The 21836-nt window shown below is 36.1% G+C and overlaps 1 protein-coding gene across 1 annotated transcript in view; it reads left to right on the top strand.

Moving 5' to 3' along the window:
- LOC149137048 (uncharacterized) overlaps window positions 1-21375 on the top strand; it is a 162670-nt gene extending 141295 nt beyond the window's left edge. Inside the window, exon 3 of the transcript XR_016237891.1 lies at window positions 20943-21375. The gene's annotated coding sequence lies outside the window, so the exon portion shown is untranslated. The remainder of the gene's footprint in view (window positions 1-20942) is intronic.
- The last annotated feature ends 461 nt before the right edge of the window (window positions 21376-21836 follow it).

A 21836-nucleotide genomic window follows, 5' to 3' on the forward strand; every position in this document is an offset into this window, starting at 1 on the left:
AATTTGAAACCAGTAATAGTGGTGGCTGTTAAGGTGATGAACTGGCAGAATTGTTTGCATGCCAGGCAGAATGCTTAGTGGCATTTCGTCCATCTTTATGTCCTGAGTTCAAATTCCACCAAGGTTGACTTTGCATTTCATCCTTTCAGGGTTGATGAAATAAGTACCAGTTGAGCACTACAAAAAACAATGATACTTACTCTGTTTCCTCTCTTTTTCCCTCTCTACCTTTTCTACTGCTACTGAAATAGCTTCTGCTCCTTGAAGCTGTCTGGGTTCATGCCATCTCCACCCAAGCATTGCTGATCCACTCAGTTCTTTTCTTCTCATCATGCTTAGTGGTATTCAACTCTCCTCATGGCTCTGCACTAAACACCATGCTCAGTCAATCCTTTGTTTCCCTGAATGTTGGTCTTCTGGAATTACTTACCTTGCTCACATTTTTCCTACATTCATTGCATAACAAACGTTCAAGAGGCACACATTAATGACATCACTCTCACTGGTCTAGGAGGGCCTGTAAAGACAATGATCTCCATGCTTTCCTCTAGGCCCAGCATATAGAAACACACTCACACATGAAAAAAAGAAAATCATAAATGCATATGTATTAAAAACACTGTGATAGTTGTAATACCTGAGTCTATAGTTATAGTTAGCTGTTCAGCAACTTAACCTTATTACCATTAAGTATCCTGTTATAAACCAACATAATTTGTTATTGTCAATGGTAGCAGTGGTGGCAGTGGTACTATGGTGGTGGTAGCAGTGGTACTATGGTGGTGGTGGCAGTGTGTCATCATGTTCTTTGTCACTGTTGTCATCTTTGCCATATATGTGTGTGTGTGTGTGTGTGTGTGTTAATATTTGTTTTTCAAATTTGTCTGCACTTCACTTACAAATTTTTGCCTTAAGTATTTTGAAGAAAAATATTTTGCAAGCCAGTCTGAAAAGTTGATATGTGAACGGTTTCAATATATTTTAAATTTCTCTAGTGGCTATAAGATAATACATTATTAAACATTCCCTGGAAGAAGTTTGATAATTCAATATCTATGAAGTCTTAAATAAACAATATTTATATATATATATATATATATATATATATATATATATATATATATATATATATATATACACATATATATGGAGAGAGAAGCCGTTATATTGAATAGAAGATTCTTGATTTATTGACTCTTGGACATAGATTTATTTCTATGTTTAATATATTTTTGTGTGAAGGTGCATGGCTTAGTGGTTAGGGTGTTGGACTCATGATGGTAAGACTGTGGTTTTGATTCCTGGACTGGGCCACACGTTGTGTTCCTGAGCACAACATTTCAGTTGGCCAAAATGAGTAATTCTGTGATGGACCAATGTCCCATCCTGGTGGAGAATATATATATAGCATGGAAACAGGGAAACTGGCCCTATATGACTTGAGAAGGATCTTCATCCTTTTTTTGTGATATATTATTGTCATGGCTTAATGTAAAAAGTAACAATCATTATTATAATGAATCATATTCTAAAACCAAACCAAAACTATTTCATTATGTCCTTGGGTATGGTACCCTTAGCAGTATCATTAGAACATTAGATAAAATGTCTTGCTGCTTTTGTTCCAGCTCTATACATTCTATGTTCAAATCCCACTCATTTCAAAATTGTCTTTCATCCCCCTGTTGTTGATAAAATAAAGTACCAGTCAAATTCTAGGGTTAATATAATTATCTAATCCTCTCTCTATAAATTTCTATCCTTGAGCTTATGTTAAAAGCAATTATTATTTTCTTTGCTTTAATTTTAGTAATCTGAAAGAAAAAATACAACAAAAACAAACAAAGGAAAAAAACATTATCATTCCTTTTTTTCATAACATTGTCCTGGTCCTTAGCAACAAAGCAGTTGCTGAATTTTCATACACTAATTTCTGAATTTGCTTACTCAGCTAACCCATATTAGCATAAAAAAATTAAACATGAGAAAGCAATAAATAAGAGATACTGTTAATTTAGGCAACAACTGTACACAAAAATTTTAAAACCTTTCAAGTGGAAATTAAAAAAAATAAAAGAGAGAAAAAAAAAAAAAAACTGGAATGAATCAGTAAGAGATCCTCTGCGTGGTTGTTTGATATGCTAGAATCAGCAGTTGTATTCCTATCAAATCACACCCTAATTCTTTAAAAAGAGAAACACAACAAGAATGTATAGATTAGATAATGTAGTCTGGATTACACTACGCACTAAAAAAATACTGAAGGGTAATGTCTAGAACAACTTTAACCTGCTTGCTCAAATTTGATTTTAGCTAAACAACAACAGCAGCAGCAACAGCAGCAACAGCAGCGGCAGCAGCGGCAGCAGCAGCAGCAGCAGTAGCAATAACAACAACAACAACAACAACATTCAAACTTTTGAATTAGAAATATAATATTCATGGACTCATTGTGTGAAGAAGTTATTTTGATCAACGATTTGCTCATGCATCTCTTTGATTATGAGTTATAACCGTAACCTTAACTGTAATAAATGATGATGTAAAATGCACTGCTAACACAGTAGAACATGGTATTGACTTATAAAAATGCTCAATATACTTTATACTATATTTTGGTTGCATAACGAAATACCATGTCCCTACCAGTCATTAATATTTACATACCAGCTTTCTGGAATGTGTTTAATGTATAAAATTGGTATAGCCAATGTTACACAAAAATGTGTTTGTGGATGGTTTAGGGGGGTTAGATGGGAGCAAAAACTCCTGAAATATGGCATATATGCCCATTACCCTTTTTTTTATTTTCATTGTTTGTTTATATCTGATGTTGCAGATATGAAGCATCATAACAAAATTAGTGCTGTCTATAATTTCTATAGAGTATCTGTACAGATAACCTCAACAAGTGATTATGGGCTATGATGGGGAAATGAAATCCATCAAGCATATTGTATTGTAACAGGCCTGGCTGTGTGGTTAAGAAGCTCATTTTGCAACCATGTGTTTTGGGGTTAAATCCCACTGCACAGCACTTAGGGGCAAGTGTCTTCTACTATAATGCTGGATTAACCAATTCTTTCTGAGTGAATTTGGTATATAGAAACTGCGTGGAAGCGTGACATCTATCTGTCTATCTGTCTGCCTGTCTGTCTGTCTGTCTGTCTGTCTGTCTGTGTGTCTCTATATATAATCATATCTATATCTATCCATCTATCTATATGTATATATGTGTGTGTATGTGTGTGTGTGTGTGTGTGTGTGTGTGTGTGTGTGTGTGTGTGTGTGTGTTTGTTTTTGTCTCTCATCACTGCTTGACTACCACTGTTGGTTTGCTTATGTGCCTGTAACTTAACATTTTGGCAACAGAAATTGATACAATAAGTACTAGACTGATGAAAAAATATACGTACTGAGGTAGATTCATTCAGCTAATCCTGTCAAGGTGGGCCTCCAGCATGGCTACACTTGAATGACTGAAACAAGTAAGAGATAAAAGATAAAAGGTAAAGAGCTTAATTTTTATTTACTGAACAGTTCCATTTCTGTTCTGTGACCAAAGTTTTATCTCAGGCATATATTGAGTTCTTCTGTCAAAATCACTATGTGGAACAAGAAAACTGACTGAGCCTTTATACTGTTGCTCAGTCTGCTACAGATTAAAGCATTATTCCTTTGCCAAATCACACCCTCTTGACTTTGAAAATTGGCTTAATACAATTCTAAATACTCCCAAATATAAGAGGATGACTATGGATTGAACATCTCTGATTATAGCTCTGCTTAATGAAGGTTGGTCTGGGCTTAAACAACAGCAACAACAACAACAACAACGATGACAACACTAACCCTAACAACTAGTAGGGTGACAGAATAATGTAAAACTTAACCCTTTAGCATTTAAACTGATCATACCCAGCCCTAATATTCTACTTGCTTTATCTTCAAACTGGTTAGAGACAGCATCTCACATGTACTCTACAATGTCATTCTAGAAATATGCAATCACACCATTGAAATCTCAAAGCTGCAAGATAATGCATGATTAATTTAAAATAATGTGAATAAATAAGCATTACATTTGACAAAGTAATCTAAATGCTAAAGGGTTAAGTGGTAGCTTCTTGCAAAAAAACATATCTGAAAATTTTGGCTGTTTAACCTTTTTTATGTTCATATTTCTAACAAAATATGCCATCCATGTATTGCAATTAATTTTTAAAACAATCAAAAATTTGGTGAAATGAGTAAAATGACTAATTTCTCCATTATTAAGTTGGTGGTTGGAACATCATTTAATAAAAGGTTCTTCATGTAGAATTACGATGAAAGGTTTTAATTCAAAATGAAAAGAACCGAAGGTAGTCTCAAGTGAGTTGGCTTCAAAAGAGTTAATGGTCTCTGTTAATTATGTATGACTAACTAATATGAAGTATTTGCAGACTGAGAGAATCAATGCATTGTATTAAAATTGATGTAGCTTTCTGATTGAAATCATGCTCAGATGAAAGATCAGACAGAAACAGGTATCAGACGAACAGTTAACATAGTGCAGATCAGACAGAAATGAAGGAAATGATTATTACACAACACTTATTCATTTCCTATTTTGTTTTTAAATACCTGTATCATAACATTGTAACAATATAATTATGACCGTTTGGATCAGTGTTGCAAGGCAAGAGGACATTTTGAATGCCTTCAATGACTGACACTGAAATAGGACTTAAAACCCTTGTTTACTTTTTTCAGTTTTGTTTTTGTTTTAAAGTAATAAGTACCTTATCTACTTTTTTTGACATCTCTGATGGAAGAATAAAAAAAAAAAGGAAAAGAAAAACAACAACGAAAAATGAATAAACATATGTTATGATTATTGATCTGTAGCATAGCTTTTCAAAATTTGTATTGATCTGTGGATGCACTAGATTTCTCCCTCGTAACATTATTGATTGATCAAGTAATACCAATATAGATTCGTACTTTCATGAACTTTGTTCATTCATTATTTTGTAGACATCTATAATGGCTGATCTTATATTTATGAATTCATTCAAAAAGAAAAAAAAAAGGAAAAGAAAGAAAAACAAATAGAAAAAGCAAGAAGTCAATGCTTTAAAAAATAATGTCTTTGTTTATAAAATATAACCTACCTATAACCTTTCAGGAAATGGTATTTCACTAACTAATTATGTTGTTTATGCTTAGTAACAAATATACCTTCTACAACAGGAAATATTCAAACTTGTCACAACCATTTACATTGTTATGAAAATAGTTTCTATGGGCTCTGTAACCTATAATGTATAAAAGTATACAAGTAACTTGAGAATATAGAAGGCGAGATTTTTTCATAAATAAATATATTCACAGATATTCAAAAGAAAAATTTCTGCTATATGAATGATAAAGTGGTAAATGATAAATGATAAGTTATTATTATCATCATCAGCTTAGCATCTACTTTCTCATGCTTGGATGAGTCAGATGGAAGATAAGTTGGTGCAGAGTTTTCTACAGCCAGATGCCCTTTCTGAAGCCGACTCTCACTGGTTTCACAATTAGGTAACAGTCTTCCAGTCTATTGAACAACACAGTCTGAATATGGTTGCGCAGTGAACTGGAAACAAATAGCACCAGTTGAATGAGCCTTTTGTTTGCTGAGTTCACACAACATGTCAAGGAACCCAGACATGTTTTTGTGGTGGATTGCAAGCAAATGACACTGGTTACAAGGCCATTGTGTTCAACCAGAAAACACTTGTGAAGCTGAGTTGTAATAGGAACTCACACAAATACACACACATGTATGTACGTATGTATGTATGTATGTATGTATGTATGTGTGTATGTATGTATGTATGTATGAATGTATGTGTGTGTGTGTATGTATGTATGTATGTTTGTATGTTTCTATGTATGTATGTATGTATGTATGTATGTGTATATGAATATCATTATTCAGTTTATTTCAAGATTTCTTGCTAATAAAGAAAGAACTGGATTCTAACCTAGGTCCAAGGTTCCTTCATTGGAATTTCAACATCAACAACAGGGTATTTTTTTATTTCTTTATTGCCCACAAGGGGCTACACACAGAGGGGGATAAACAAGGACAGACAAATGGATTAAGTCGATTATATCGACCCCAGTGCATAATTGGTACTTATTTAATCGACCCCGAAAGGATGAAAGGCAAAGTTGACCTCGGCAGAATTTCTGTTTGTTTGTATGTATGTATGTATGTATGTTACACACACACACACACAACAGAGCTGATAATGAAGGATTATCAATCCGGGCAAAATACTTCATAAGCTCTCTGTTGGCACATTAGACTAACAGTATTATTTAGGTTAGTGAAGGACCCCAAGTATTGTTATAGTAGGGTCTGAGGTTCTGGTTTATCACAATTCTATCTTGTAAATCCATGGTTGGGCTCCAGTCAAACTGGTTTTTACACAGTTTGATATATAAGATGAGATATAAATAATGGTCATTACCTATTTTCCTTTTATTAGAGCAAATTTGGCTTACAGCTGTTTCCCGTAATCATTATAGGTGCGTTACTGATAGGTTTACTAAGCTGAATCAGTTGAGAAAAGTTAAACAACCAAGTTATAAGCAGAAATGGCTCTGACGAAAGTAACATAAATTTTTTTAAAGTCATTCAATTTTCCTCAACTGATCAATAGACCAATTGAGTAAACCTATCTGTAACGAACCTAAAATGACAACTGGAAACAGCTGTAAGCAAGTTTTACTCTAATGAAGGAAAAATATGTAATGATCGTTATTTATACCTTGTCTTATATAAAGGCATTCGGCTGTAAAAATCCTGCCAAAACAGTCACAGAAGTCTGGTGCAGGCTTCTGCCTGGCCAGCTCCTGTCTAACCATTCCACCCATGCCAGCATGGAAGGTGGACATTAAACGATGCTGAACGATGATGATGATATATATAGAAAGGACTGTAATGCAAGTTATTATGAATAATGTAATGTAACATATGCAACACAGAGTTAAAATAGTTCCACATATTTCAGTTTTTGTTTTAACACACACACACACACACACACACACACACACACACGCACACGCGCGCGCACTCACACTCTTTGTCTCTCACTCATACGCATGCACACATGCACACACACACATTCTTTGCCTCTCACTCATGTGCGCACGCATGTACACTCACACACACACACACACACACACATACTCACACACACACACACACACATTCTTTGTCTCTCACTCATATGCACACATTTTTTTTCTCTCTTACCTCTTTCTCTTTCTATCTCTTTCTGTTGATTGTTTTCAATCATCACATTCCCCAGTACCACTACAACTGCCATACACATGCCATTCAGACTTCTGATGCCACCACCATCAATATCTTTGACTTCTTATGCTCAAATCAACCAGATTCCAGCTTTCACACCTACCTCACAATATCATTCTAAAAATGTACAATCGTATCATCAAAATCTTGAGGTTACAAGATAATACATGATTAATTCAAAACAGTGTGAACAAATAAACATTATATTTGACAGAGTAATCTGAATGCTTAAAGGGTTAAACAAAAATTCCTGTGCAACTTTTCAAAACAAATTAGCTTTGTATTTAAGAAAGAAAATCAATCAATATCTATAGCTGTCATTTGGTCATTGAACTCCTCTTCTGTTTGTTAATATAATATCATTATAAATTTAAATAAGGCGGTGAGCTGGCAGAATCATCAGCATGCTGAACAATGCTTGGTGGCATTTCATCTGTCTTTATGTTCTGAGTTCAAATTCCACTGTGGTCATCTTTGCCTTTCTTTATTTTGAGATTGATAAAATGAGTAACATGCACACTGCAGTCAATGTATATATATATATATATATATATGTGTGTGTGTGTGTATATATACTCTTTTACTTGTTTCAGTCATTTGACTGTGGCCATGCTGAAGCACTGCCTTTAGTCGAGCAAATCAACCCCAGGACTTATTCTTTGTAAGCCTAGTACTTATTCTATCGGTCTCTTTTGCCGAACCGCTAAGTTACGGGGGACGTAAACACACCAGCATCGGTTGTCAAGCGATGTTGGGGGACAAACACAAACACACACACACACACACACACACACACACACATATATATACATATATACGACGGGCTTCTTTCAGTTTCCATCTACCAAATCCATTCACAAGGCTTTGGTTGGCCCTAGGCTATAGTAGAAGACACTTGCCCAAGGTACCACGCAGTAGGACTGAACCCAGAACCATGTGGTTGGTAAGCAAGCTACTTACCACACAACTTTTCAATGCAATTTTTCTAGCCATCCATAAGCTTGCTTATTCCATTGGAGAAGAAGGGTTTTGACTGGTTGTGCAGCCATTTATACACTGCTTCCTGCCCTTCTTTGTCTGTAACAAATTGACGACCTTATAAAGGATGTTTGAGTGGTCCAAAGAGGTGATATTCAGAAGGGGCAAGATCTGGACTGTGTGCAGCTTGTTCCAGCAACTCAAAACTCAATGTATCAATGGTGTGAGTAGCTGTATGTGCACATGCATTGTCGTGCAGCATTAACACATGACTTAACAATAGACCTTAGCATTTGGTGTGAATTGCTGGTTACTGTTTGTTGGCCACCATTTTGCTGTAGCCTACACTGGCAGCTGTAGACCCCCCCCCCCCCCCGCCATCCTTTTCCGGGTAATGTTGAAGTATAAGAGGTTAGATCCAGTCAGTTTTAACATAAAACAGGGTGTATATTTAGGCCGGATATGGCTGGATTAAATGCTAGAGGGTTAAATAATCTTCAACATCGTTAAAAAGTGAAGGTCATGTTGGATAAGGCAGTTTTAGAAATGTAAATTATGTTTTGAAGAATAAAAAAAAATGGGTTGACCATAGTTGGAACCGTTTTGAGTCATAGTTATTTTGGATCAGAAATGACCTGTGGTTGAACAAAAATAACATGAAAGTGGGCAAAATTTAGAATTCATAGAAACATTAGCAAAAAATAATCCATAGGAAAATTCAGAACTTTGATCAATTGTGTGGAAGTTCGGAATTTAACATTTTCAGCTATTGCCCTTTGTATGACGGTTGAAAAGATCGAAGAGTATTATTGCTTTGGTTGCAAGCTTTGTGTATGGGTGGTAGTGTGAGGAGGTAATAGCACTTCTCTAATCACTTCTCTTAATACATGAAAGAATGAAGTGTGACTTGTTATAATCCATATCTATTCTTGTTAAAATTCTTATCTATTATACTTATCTAATAATAAACAAATCTTATCTAATTAACACACCAAAATATTCTAGTTCTCAGCTAAATATTTTTTTCATAGGTAGACTTGTTTGGTTTTTGTAAATTGACAAGTGTGACAACATCTAAATGTGTGAATCTAATTTAGTGCATAAACAATACATGTATTTATGTACTTATGTGCATGTTTGTTGATAAATATACTTGTAGATTTTTGTCATTGGTACATTTGATATTCTTTTATTGTTTAGTGTCAACCTCAGCTCATCTGCTTCAGCATTGAAAGTGTTCCAGATGTGACATTTGGTTGCTTTTTTTTTCTTCTTGATGTATTTAGTACTACATAGTCCAAAGTCTCTTTCTTTTTCATTTTATCTAATGAAAATTTTATCTAATGAAAATCCACTCACAATGGTTTGGTTGGCTTGGGGCTATAGTAGAAGACACTTGCCCAAGGTGCCACGCAGTGGGACTGAACCTAAAACCATATTTATATGAGTGTGTGTCTTTGTGTCTGTGCTTGTCCCCCACTACTGCTTGACAATCATTGTTGGTTTGTTTATATCCCTTGTTTATGTATTAGCAGTTCAGCAATAGGGAATGGCTGAATAAGTACCAGGCTTTAAAAAATACTGGAGTTGATTCATTCAACTAAAAAATTCTTCAAGGGTGCCTCAGCATGGTCGCAGTGTAATGACTGAAACAAGTAAAAGGTAGAGAATATATATATATATATATATATACACACACACACACACACACACACACACACACACACACACATACATACATATCATCATCATCATCATTTAATGTCCGTTGTCCATGCTAGCATGGGTTGGACGGTTTGACCAGGACTGGTAAGCTGTAAGGCTGCACCAGACTCCAGTCTGATTTGGTATGGTTTTCTACAGCTGGATGCCCTTCCTAACACCAACTACTCTGAGAGTATAATGGGTGCTTTTACCTGTCACTGGCACAGGTGCCATTTGCATGACACCAGCATTTGCCATGACTGTGATTTTACTCGGCTTGATGGGTCTTCTTCTCAAGCACGACATAATGACAAAGGTCTTGGTCATTGTTTCCATGAGGCTCAACACTCGAAAGGAACTTGGCCACTTTGCTTCTGTGAGGCCCAATGCTTGAAAGGTGCTCTTTACATGCCACCAGCATCAGTGTCAGACAAGGGTTATCTTGAGAGTAACACAGAAGTGGGCATATCTTTATTATTAACGGACATAGTTCAGTCAAACTGCATGTGTTGGTAGCGTAACTCTTCTTCTTGCTCTCTACTGCAGCTAAATAACAGGTTTCAAGCAGAAGTAACATGCCATCATTGAGCTCTCAACAAGGGAAATACCCACTTCATATGCACTTTCTGATACCCAAAGTCTTCTGCCTTTTCTGTAATGCCTTGTGACCATAGTCCAGTTGTGCTGCTACTTCATGAATTGTAACTCCATCTCTCTTTCTCTCTCTCAGCGTTAAACAATTTGCCTAGTCACTGGTGATTTGTGGTCACAGTTGATGCTCTGCCACTGGGTGGTTTGTCATGGTAGCTTGTGTCCTCTTATTTAAACGTCAGGCATCTGTGCACATTGCTATTATCAATGGTGTCATCTCCATAAACAACCTGTTGCTTTCTGTGGGTATCACACAAAAGGGTATGCTCTTAAAAGTACATTAGTCAAAATATTTTCTTGCTATATATACTAAGAGGATCTTTCTGATTTGACGGGCAACACTTTTCATTTATGTCTTATGTAGTGTTTTTGGTACTGAAACACTTTCAAACTTCGTATACTTGTATATTTTGTGTTATAGAACAGATAAAAATTTTTGTATTCGAAGTTATTTCATGTAAAAAATTGTTGTATTTCGCTAATTTCAACCAATCACTGACGTCTATTGAGGTGAAAACAATTACGCCGTGGAATGTAAACAACATGTTCTAACAGTGTCATGGGATCTTTTCCCTTGAATAAAATTAGTGCCGTAGTTTGTCAACAACAACTATCCGTGGTACTGTTATTCATGACATCGTTCGTGCATTTGTACTGGTTTTAGCTTTAGGATTTTAGGGTTAGGGTCCGGGTTTTAGAGTTAGGGTTAGTTTTAGGGTTATGGTTAGGGTTATGATTATTTTTGCCATAGCCTCACTCATAACCCTAACCCTAACCCTAAAACCCTATAACTCATAACCATAATCCTAACCCTAACCCCAACCCTAACCCTAAAACCCTAACCCTAACTCTAAAACCCGAACCCTAACCCTAAAACCCTAAAACCCTAAACCCTTACTTGGGAATAATAATATAATTAAACAGGGAATAACATTCTTGACACCGGCAAAAATTATTGTTTACAAAAACAGCAGTAACTGTATTCAGCTGAATTAGACATCAGTGATTGGTTGAAATTACAGAAATATGACATATGACTTATTTATAGTATATTACAAGCAATAAATGGCATTTTAAAGCTGGCATTTTTTAAATTACTGACATGTTTCCTTCTCACTTTCTTTCTTTCTTTCTTTCTCTTCATTTTTTCTTTCTTTCTTTCTTTCATTCTGTTGCTCTTTTCTTTCTCTCTTTTTCCTTTCCTTCTTTCTCTTCATTTCTTTCTTTCTTTCTTTCTTTCTTTCTTTCTTTCTTTCTTTCCTTCTTTCTTTCTTTTTTGTCTTTCTCTCCTCCACTCCATTCACTCACTCACTCACTCACTCACTCACTCACTCACTCACTCATTCACTCACTCACTCACTTACTCTGTCCCTTCCTTCCTTCCTTTCTTTTGTTCTTTCTTTCTTCTCTCACTCTCTCTCCCTCCCTCCCTCCCTCCCCTTCTCTCTTTCTCACCCCACTCTCTTCTCATTCAGTTTTTTTAAAATATTTTTTTAATATTTATTCTGTTATAACTTTACATTGCCTTAATTGTAACTTTATTTCTTATGCTACACACATATTTTATTTTTCCTTCTTTACTTCATCCTGTTTGCTGTTCTCCTCCATGCGATTTTTGATTTTGGTTTTTGCATTCCTTGTCCTAACTTCAGTTCAGGTATAAAGTACTTAATGCTCAATCTGCAAAAATAGTTCAAATACTAATTCTGATTTTATAAATACCGTTTTGGTGCCAACTTGCCTGATTACTTGGAATCAAAGAACTACCCTGGTTCTAATCCTCAACATCATCATCGTTTATTGTCCGTTTTCCATGCTGGCATGGGTTAGATGGTTTGACTGAAGTCTGGAAAGCCAGTGGCTGCACCAGGCTCCAATCTGATTTGGCAAATGTTTCTACAGCTGGATACCTTTCCTAACGCCAACCACTCCGAGAGTGTAGTGGGTGCTTTTTATGTGCTGACAGCACAGGAGCTAGTCAGGCAGCCCTGGTATCAAACACGTTTCGATAGTGCTTTTTATGTACCACTAGTACTGGGGCCAGTCAGGTCGCACTGGCGTTGGCCATGTTTGGACAGTGCTTTTTAAACCAACCATTTTAAAGCATTTATATTTAGATTATCAATTATCTTTCATCTTTTACTTGCTTTAGTCATTAGAGTGAGGCTATTCTGGGGCACTGTCATGAAGAACTCTTTAGTCAAATGAAGTGACCTCAGCACATCTTTTTTTTAAAGCCTGGTACTTATTCTATCATTCTGTTTTGCTGAACCGCCAGGTCACGGGGATGTAAACACAGTAACACCAGTCGTCAAGCAGTGACAGGGGACAAACAAATACAACTGCACGTGCACACACACACACACACACACACACACACACACACACACACACACACTCACACACACACACACACACACACACACACACTCACACACACACACACACATGCACACACACACGCATATATGACAAGCTTATTACAGTTTCTGTCTACCAAATTCACTCACAAGGCTTTGGTTGGCCGAGAAAGTTGCCCAGATTACCAGATTGTGGGACTGAGGAATTTGAACTCAGAATGTAGCGATGGACAAAATACCGCTAAGCATTCTATTCAGCATACTAACGATTCTGCCACTTTCCGAATCCTCTGCACTGTCCTCAGATTGATACCTAAACCCTGTGAAATGTTTGTATTGGAGCTTTCAGTGTCAATGCCAAGCAATAGATGTTGCTTCCAAATTTCTGGCAGAATGAATTGTATCATGGTGCTGTTTTTCTCACAGACAGTGCCCAACTGATCCTACTATACTGTGTAGTCAACAAAATCAAAAACAAACACTGCGGCAATTTACCCATCGCACCCTGTATATATATATATATATATATATATATATATATATATATATATATATAATTATAATACAGGGTATCAAGAGATACCACCACGCTGAAAAAATAGCAGTCAAATCCTGACTCCAAAACCACAATAAATGTCCGCATGGCATGATTAGCGAAGACAAAGACCAAATGAACCAGTAAAAATAAGATAATTCCAAATCCTGGATTTCTGGCTTTGCATAAATAATAATGCTCTGCCTTCATCAGTGGAATATACTCCAGTACATAAATACAAATACATGTATATAAACAGTATACTTACATATACGGACGCATATCCACTGATGAAGGCAGAGCATTATTATTTATGCAAAGCCAGAAATCCAGGATTTGGAATTATCTTATTTTTACTGGTTCATTTGGTCTTCGTCTTCGCTAATCATGCCATGCGGACATTTATTGTGGTTTTGGAGTCAAGATTTGACTGCTATTTTTTCAGCGTGGTGGTATCTCTTGATACCCTGTATTATAATTTTAAATTATTTTAAATAATTATTACGTTTGATGGTTTTTATTCCCATGCTGACCACTTGATAGGATCAATATTTTAAATATCGATCTTATCCTTATTTATATAAATATATATATATATATATATATATATATATATATATATATATATATATATATATATATATATATATATACACATATATATATATATATAAAATCATATGCTCATTTCTCCATTTGTTCTTAGTCCACTTTTCTATGCTTGCAAATGTTAGATGGATACATTTAACTGTGGAATTGTTTTCTAATAGAATGCCCTCCCTGTTGCTAACCCTTACTTGCTTTTCGAATAAAGAATTTTTATTTTTAATACCACATGTCTTTAAAAGAGCAGTGCTAGCTGATGGTTTCTTGTTGGGGAATGGCAACAAACTTCACCTTTTGCAGCTCAGCATTGTTCATGCAAAGTATGGAATATTAACACACACACACACACACACACACACAGAGCAAGCTTTACTGTTTTCATCTATCAAACCCACTCATAAGGTGTTAATTGGCCTGGGGTTACTGCTGAAGATATTTACCCTAGTTGCCACAAAGTAAGACTAATGCAAAACTACGTGCTTGAGGAGTGAACTTCTCTACAACACAGTCACATTTACAGCTGTGTTTGTTCCCCCATCACTATTTGAGAATCGGTGTTTGCATGTTTACATCCCCGTAACTTAGTGGTTTGGAAAAAGAGACTGTTAGAATAAGTACTAGGCTTAAAAAGAGAAAAAGAAAGAAAAGTCCAGGGGTCAATTTGTTTGACCTAAAAACACTTCAAAGTAGCGCTCCAGCATGACCGCAGTCAAATGACTGAAACAAGTAAAAGAATAACAAGAATATAATTCATGAAGTGCATATGGAACACTGAGAAGCCAAAGAATTAAGTATCTGTTCAGTCTTAATACATTCTGACAGTTCTGGCAGATCTGAATGTGAAATACTGACTGCTGTTGTTATTTCTCTTAACAGAGAACAACTACTCCCATAAAGCAATGTGTGTTTATGATGCATGTGATTCACCGGTATTAGGGGACTTTGAGACATAATGGTGTATCAACCTTGTTGTGTGTATCTTCAGTTGAAGCTACCCCAGACCAATGATTCTCACAGGAACAAGAGCACTTGTTTATAGGAATCTGCAAACGAACCTATTTGTTGATGCTTGCAGATGTTTGCCAAACAGATAATAAAACATAGGGTACAAGCAGAACAGTAAGAATCCAATCAATAACATATCTATTCATTTCTAATATGCTCCAGCATATTTGAATATATCAAGAATGAATACCATGTTTTCAGGCACACGAGTCAGGTTTTTCAAACCAAAATTTACAGCTAAAAAATGTCGGTTGACTTACACATCAAGATGATTTTGGAGGACCAAAATTTCCATCTAAAATGCAGCAGGATTTGAAAAAGATACCGATGATGTTTAGATGTTTACATTACATACTACATCACCTTGTACACAGGAAAATACTATCTTAAAAAATGTAAGCTCATATTAGACAGTGTATACTAGGATATGTAAAAAGATGGAATGGTCATCGTTAAAATGTTGGGATCTTTTCCCTTTGAACGGTACATCGAGAAATTAATTTTTGTAACTAAACACTTTCAAACTTCGGACACTGGTAGAATGTGTCATATAAAACATCTTTTACTCTTAGTGATGTTGAGAAAAGTTTATATTTTCAAAGTTATTTTGTGTTAAAGTCTGCTTCCATGCTGACATAGGTTGGATGGTTTGATCAGAGCTGCCACAATCTGATTTGGCTTGGTTTTTACAGCTGGATGCCTTTCCTAATGTCAGCCAGTTTACAGTGGGTGCTGGGTGCTTTTAACATGGCACCAGCACAGGACTTTTGCAGGCCAATCCTCTTCATCAAGAGGAGCAGCATTAACAATTCTCCCTTGGAGGACAGGTCTTCTTGAGTGCAGCATGGTGCCAGCTATCTCAGTCCTTTGTCATCTCCTCCATAAGGTTCAGTGTTCTGAGATCATCGTTCCATACTTCTTCTCATGTCTTCCTGGGTCTCCTTCTTCCATGAGTCCCATCCACTTTGAGCGATCGGCACTTCATTTACGGAGTTGTCTACATCTATCTGCATCACATAACCAAACCAGCGCAGTCTTCTCTCTTGCACACTGCATCTAAATCCTCTTACACCTAACTTTTCTCTCAGCACACAAACACTCTGTCACATGTGTACACTTATATTGCACATCCTGGGAAGCATACTAGCTCATTCCTCTTTAGCCTTCATATGTCCTCTGCATTCAGGGCCCACGTCTTATTACCATGAAGAATTGCTCGTGCTTCGTTTTTTCTTTTTAGCATGTGTGATCTTGGTGTGTCTTTGTACCAGCTTACATACTCTTATGCCACATGTCACATATCCTCCCACTGCAACTCATTGCAATTTTCTTCCCAGCATGTGGTAGCCACTTGTATTACATAGCCATACCAATGGACCTACCCTGCAGCATACATCAGCTAATGCATCTAATGCATCGAATGCAAAACTGTTTTCTCAACACATCTTGGTTTTATAGTAAATTAACACTACTCCGCTTTCTCCCTCTTTCTCTGTTTCTGTCTGTCTGTCCATCCATATGTCTGTTTCTCTCCCTCTCCCTCCTCCTCCCTCTCTCTCCCACTATTAGCACACATACCTACACCCGTGTGTGTGTGTGTGTAAACATACATATGTATGTATATTTAATAATATACATGTATATATTAATATTCATACGTATAATTTTGTATATATATATATATATATATATATGCATGTGTGTGCATATATACATATATACATATATATACATACATGTATATACATATATATATATATATATATATATATATATATATATATATATATATATATATATATATATATATATATATACATACATATACATACATGTATGTGTGTGTGTGTGTGTTTGTTTGTGTGTGTGTGTGTGTGTGTGTGTGTGTATGACACACTTAGTACTTTAACCTCAAAATACCATCACTAATTCAGAAACATACTATTAAAGTGTCAAATTACAGATTTCTGATGATATGCACAATAACGTTCATCTTTTCTTTCTTTTCTTATTCTTACACCAAACATGTTTCTTTATTTTTTATTTGTATTTGTTTTTGTTTTTTTTCTTCCAAATTATAGTCAAGGATTGTAAACCAGACAGAAGGAATAAAAAGTAAAAATATTTAAATTTAAAACTTATTTATTCATTGCATTTTTCTGGATGTTATTATTATTATTATTATTATCATAATCATCATCATCAGTATTGTTATTATTATTATTATTATTATTATTATTATTATTATTATTATTATTATTATTATTATTATTATTATTATTATTATTATAGATTACCAGCGGAAAGAAGTGTTTTTAATGCTTCTGGATTTTACTTTCGTTTGTCATTCATGTGGTGTAGTTTCTGTTTATGTTTTTACTCACATCTAAAATATTTTGATATTTTAGATGTATGTGTGTATATAATCTTATGTGTTTTCTCTCATGCTCGAGAATGGAATATATATTTCTTTTTATTGGCTATATTGCAGTTTTAGGAAATTTTTTACTGAGGGAGAGATATTAAAACGAAAAAAATAAAAATGTATCTTCTTTGGTGGTTATAGTTGGAGGTAGATCCTACAAAATTGTTGGTAACCTGAAGGAATGTAAATAAAATTCCCCTTCCATTAACCTTAGAAAAAATATACACTCTAGTAGTGAACTAACAGAAGGAGTAGAGTGAAGGACAAAAATCTATTGTGTTTATATAAGCCTTTTATGTTCTGAGTTCAAATCTGCCCAAGGCTGATTTTGTCTTTTATCTTGCCGATAGATTGGCTCCTGTGCAGGTGACACGTAAAATACACCATTTCGAGCGTGGCCGTTGCCAGTAAGACATTCGAGCGAGATCGTTGCCAGTGCCGATGGACTGGTTCTTGTGCAGGTGGCACGTAAAATACACCACTTTGAGTGTGGCCGTTGCCAGTACCGCCTGACTGGCATTCGTGCCGGTGGCACGTAAAAGCACCCACTACACTCTCGGAATGGTTGGCTTTAAGAAGGGCATCCAGCTGTAGAAACTCTGCCAAATCAGATTGGAGCCTGGTGTAGCCACCTGGTCCACCAGTCCTCAGTCAAATCGTCCAACCTATGCTAGCATGGAAAGCAGACATTAAACGATGACGATGATGATGATAATTTAAATTAAGTATTACTTGTTTCAATTATTTGACTGTGGCCATGCTGGGGCACCATCTTGAAGGGTTTTAGTGGGACAAATTGACCACAGGACCTTTTTTGTTCTTAAGCCTGCTACTTATTCTATTGGTGTCTTTTGTCAAAACATTAAGTAATGGGGATGCAAACAAACCAATACTAGTTGGCCAGATGGTGGTGTGAGGCAAACACAGACACAAAGACACATGCACATAGCTACACACACAGACATGGATGCACACACACATACACACGCACGCACGCGCACACACACGCACGCATGCACACACACACACACGCACACACATGACAAGCTTTAGGCGGCGAGCTGGCAGAAACGTTAGCATGCCGGGCGAAATGCTTTGCTGTATTTCGTCTGCCGCTACATTCTGAGTTCAAATTCCGCCGAGATCGACTTTGCCTTTCATCCTTTCGGGGTCGATTAAATAAGTACCAGTTACGCACTGGGGTCAATATAATCGACTTAATCCGTTTGTCTGTCTTTGTTTGTCCCCTCTGTGTGTAGCCCCTTGTAGGTAGTAAAGAAATAACACATGACAAGCTTCTTTCAGTTTTTCCTATCAAATCCACTCACAAGGCTTTGGTCAGGTTATAGTAGAAGACACTTGCCCAAGCTGCCACACAGTGGGACTGAACTTGGAACCATGTGGTTGGGAAGCAAACTTCTTACCACACACCCAAATCCTTGATTTCTTTCAGTCATTGGATTGTGGCTCTGCTGGGGCACTATTTTGAAGGGTTTCAGTTAAATAATTTGATTCCAGTACTTATCTTTAAATGTTGTAAATATTCTGTTGGTCTCTTTTGCTGAACTGCTAAGTTATGGAGATGTTCTAGTTGGTGGGCTGGTAGAATTGCTAGCATACCAGACACAATGCTGAGTTCAAATTCCACCAAGGTCAACTTTGCCTTTCATCCTTTTGAGGTTGATAAAATAAGTACCAGTTAAGCACTAGGGTCGATGTAAACAAACGAACAGTCGTTGTCAAGTGGTGTTGGGTGGGGGGAATACAAACACAAAGGCATACACACACACACACATATGTACACATACATATGTGTGTGTGTATGAGTGTGTATTATATATCTATAAATATATATATATTACTATATATCTATAAATATATATATGTAATATATTATTATATATATAAATACATATAATATATATTAAGGTGGTGCCCCAGCATAGCCACAGTTTAATGACTGAAACAAATAAAAAATAAAAGATAATATATACACACATAGGACAGGCTTCTACACAGTTTCCACATTCCAAATGCACTCAGAAAGCATTGGTTGGCCTGGGGCTATAGTAGAAGACATCTGCTCAAGGTACTGTGCAGTGGGACTGAACTGGAAACCACGTTGTTGCAAAGAAAACTTTTTAACCATGTAGCCATGGATGGATTTTTAAAAAGAAAGAATAAGACTAGTAAAAGGGAAAAAGACTGTATCATAGATGTGTTTATATAATTTGCACTCTAGGTATATTTTATTTCTGATTCCTCTCCCTTTCATCTTTTATGTAAAACCTCTAATAAAAATTGCAAACTGTCCTTGTAACATCTGATGCCCTTGTAACATTTGATGCCCTTTTAATACCTGCCCTCATCTGATGCCCTTATGGCAAAGGAAAGAAATCATTATTATTGTTGTCATTGTTGTTGCTTCTCTCATCATCATCACCACCACCACCTCCATCAACATCAGTGTCACCGCTACCCCCATCACCATCATTATCATTACCATCATCCTGATCAAGATCATGATGATGGTGATCATCATCATCATCACTATTCTGTGAGCTGGCAGAATCATTAGCATGCCAGACAAAATGTCTTTAGATTCTGAGTTCAAATTTTGCCTAGGTCAACTTTGCTTTTCACCCTTTCAGGGTCAATAAAATGAGTACTACTAGTTGAGCACTGGGGTTGATACAGCTGATTTACCCCCTGCCTGAAATTGCTGACTTTGGGCCAAAATTTGAAACCAATAATAAATCAGTGAGCTAGCAGAATTGGTAGCATGCTAGGCAAAATGCTTAGCGGTATTTCATCTGTCTTTACGTTCTGAGTTCAAATTCTGTTGAGGTTGACTTTATCCTTCATCCCTTTGGGATCGATAAATTAAGTACCGGTTGTATACTGGGGTCGATCTAATTGACTGACCACCTCCCCCCAAATTTCGGGCCTTGTGCCTAGAGTAGAAAAGAATTGTTAACACACCAGGCAAAATGCTTTGTCTTTCATCCTCTCAGGGTTAATGGAATAAGTACCATTTACACACAGGGGTAGATGTATTCAACTAGCACCCTCTCCAAAAGTTTCAGGCCTTGTGTCTTTTGTAGAAAGGGTTATTATTATTATCACTATTATTTCTCTTAATCACAAGCTTTGTTGGAGTTCCTGGGTCTTGCATGCATAGCAGGCTTGCTACCTGAAGCCTACAGTACCATCCTATCCGTTCTTTTCAGCTATCTAATACTTTCCTGATTATTCTGGCGGTGCCAAGGAGGCAAAACTTTTGTAACAGTTATCATTATTATTATCATTTTCTCTTTATCACAGGTTTTGTTGGAGCTCCTGGAGTCCTGCATCCATGGTGGGTTTACTACCTGCTGCCTACGGTACCATGCTATTTGCTTTTTTCAGCTATCTAATACTTTCCTGATTATTCTGGCCATACCAAGGAGGCAAACCTTTTGTAACAGTTCTACTGGGCACTCTATTCCAATTTCCTTTATATTTCTCTTGATGCCTTCTGATACTGTTCCCAAGGACATTATTACTACTACTACTACTACTACTACTACTACTACTACTACTACTACTACTGCTGCTGCTGCTGCTGCTGCTGCTGCTGCTGCTGCTGCTGCTACTACTACTACTACTACTACTACTACTACTACTACTATCATTATGTTTTTTTTCTTCTTCTTTCTTCAAATTTTCTTCCATCTCTTGCCGAGTGTTTTCCGTACACCTAGGGAAGAGAAGCTCATTGTATGCATTCCCAGTTAACACACGCAAATACACAGGTAAAATATGTATTTAAAAAAAATTAATAAATAAATAAATTCATGAATGGTTGTTGTTTTCACAGCGATAATGCTCTTCTCAGTACATGAGTTGTTCCAGTTAACACAATCTTTTGCCCTTCCTGTAGGGATGGTAAGCCTGGTATCATTTTCAAATAGGTTTCAGTACCTTCTTTTTATCATTCCTAGAGATTCTACAATCACTCGTACAGTAGTTGCCTTGAGGTGCCACATTTTTTTCAATTTCTATTAGCAAGTCTTTATATTTACTGATCTTTATTATTATTATTATTATTATTATTATTATTATTATTATTATTATTATTATTATTATTATTATTATTATTAGTATTATTATTATTATTATTGTCATCATTGTTGTTGATGTTGTTCTTGTTAATATTATTGCCGAGAAATTTGTTTT

Source organism: Octopus bimaculoides, chromosome 2 (assembly GCF_046866305.1).
Source record: "Octopus bimaculoides isolate indiv1 chromosome 2, ASM4686630v1, whole genome shotgun sequence".
In the NCBI taxonomy this organism is placed as follows: Eukaryota; Metazoa; Mollusca; class Cephalopoda; order Octopoda; family Octopodidae; genus Octopus; species Octopus bimaculoides.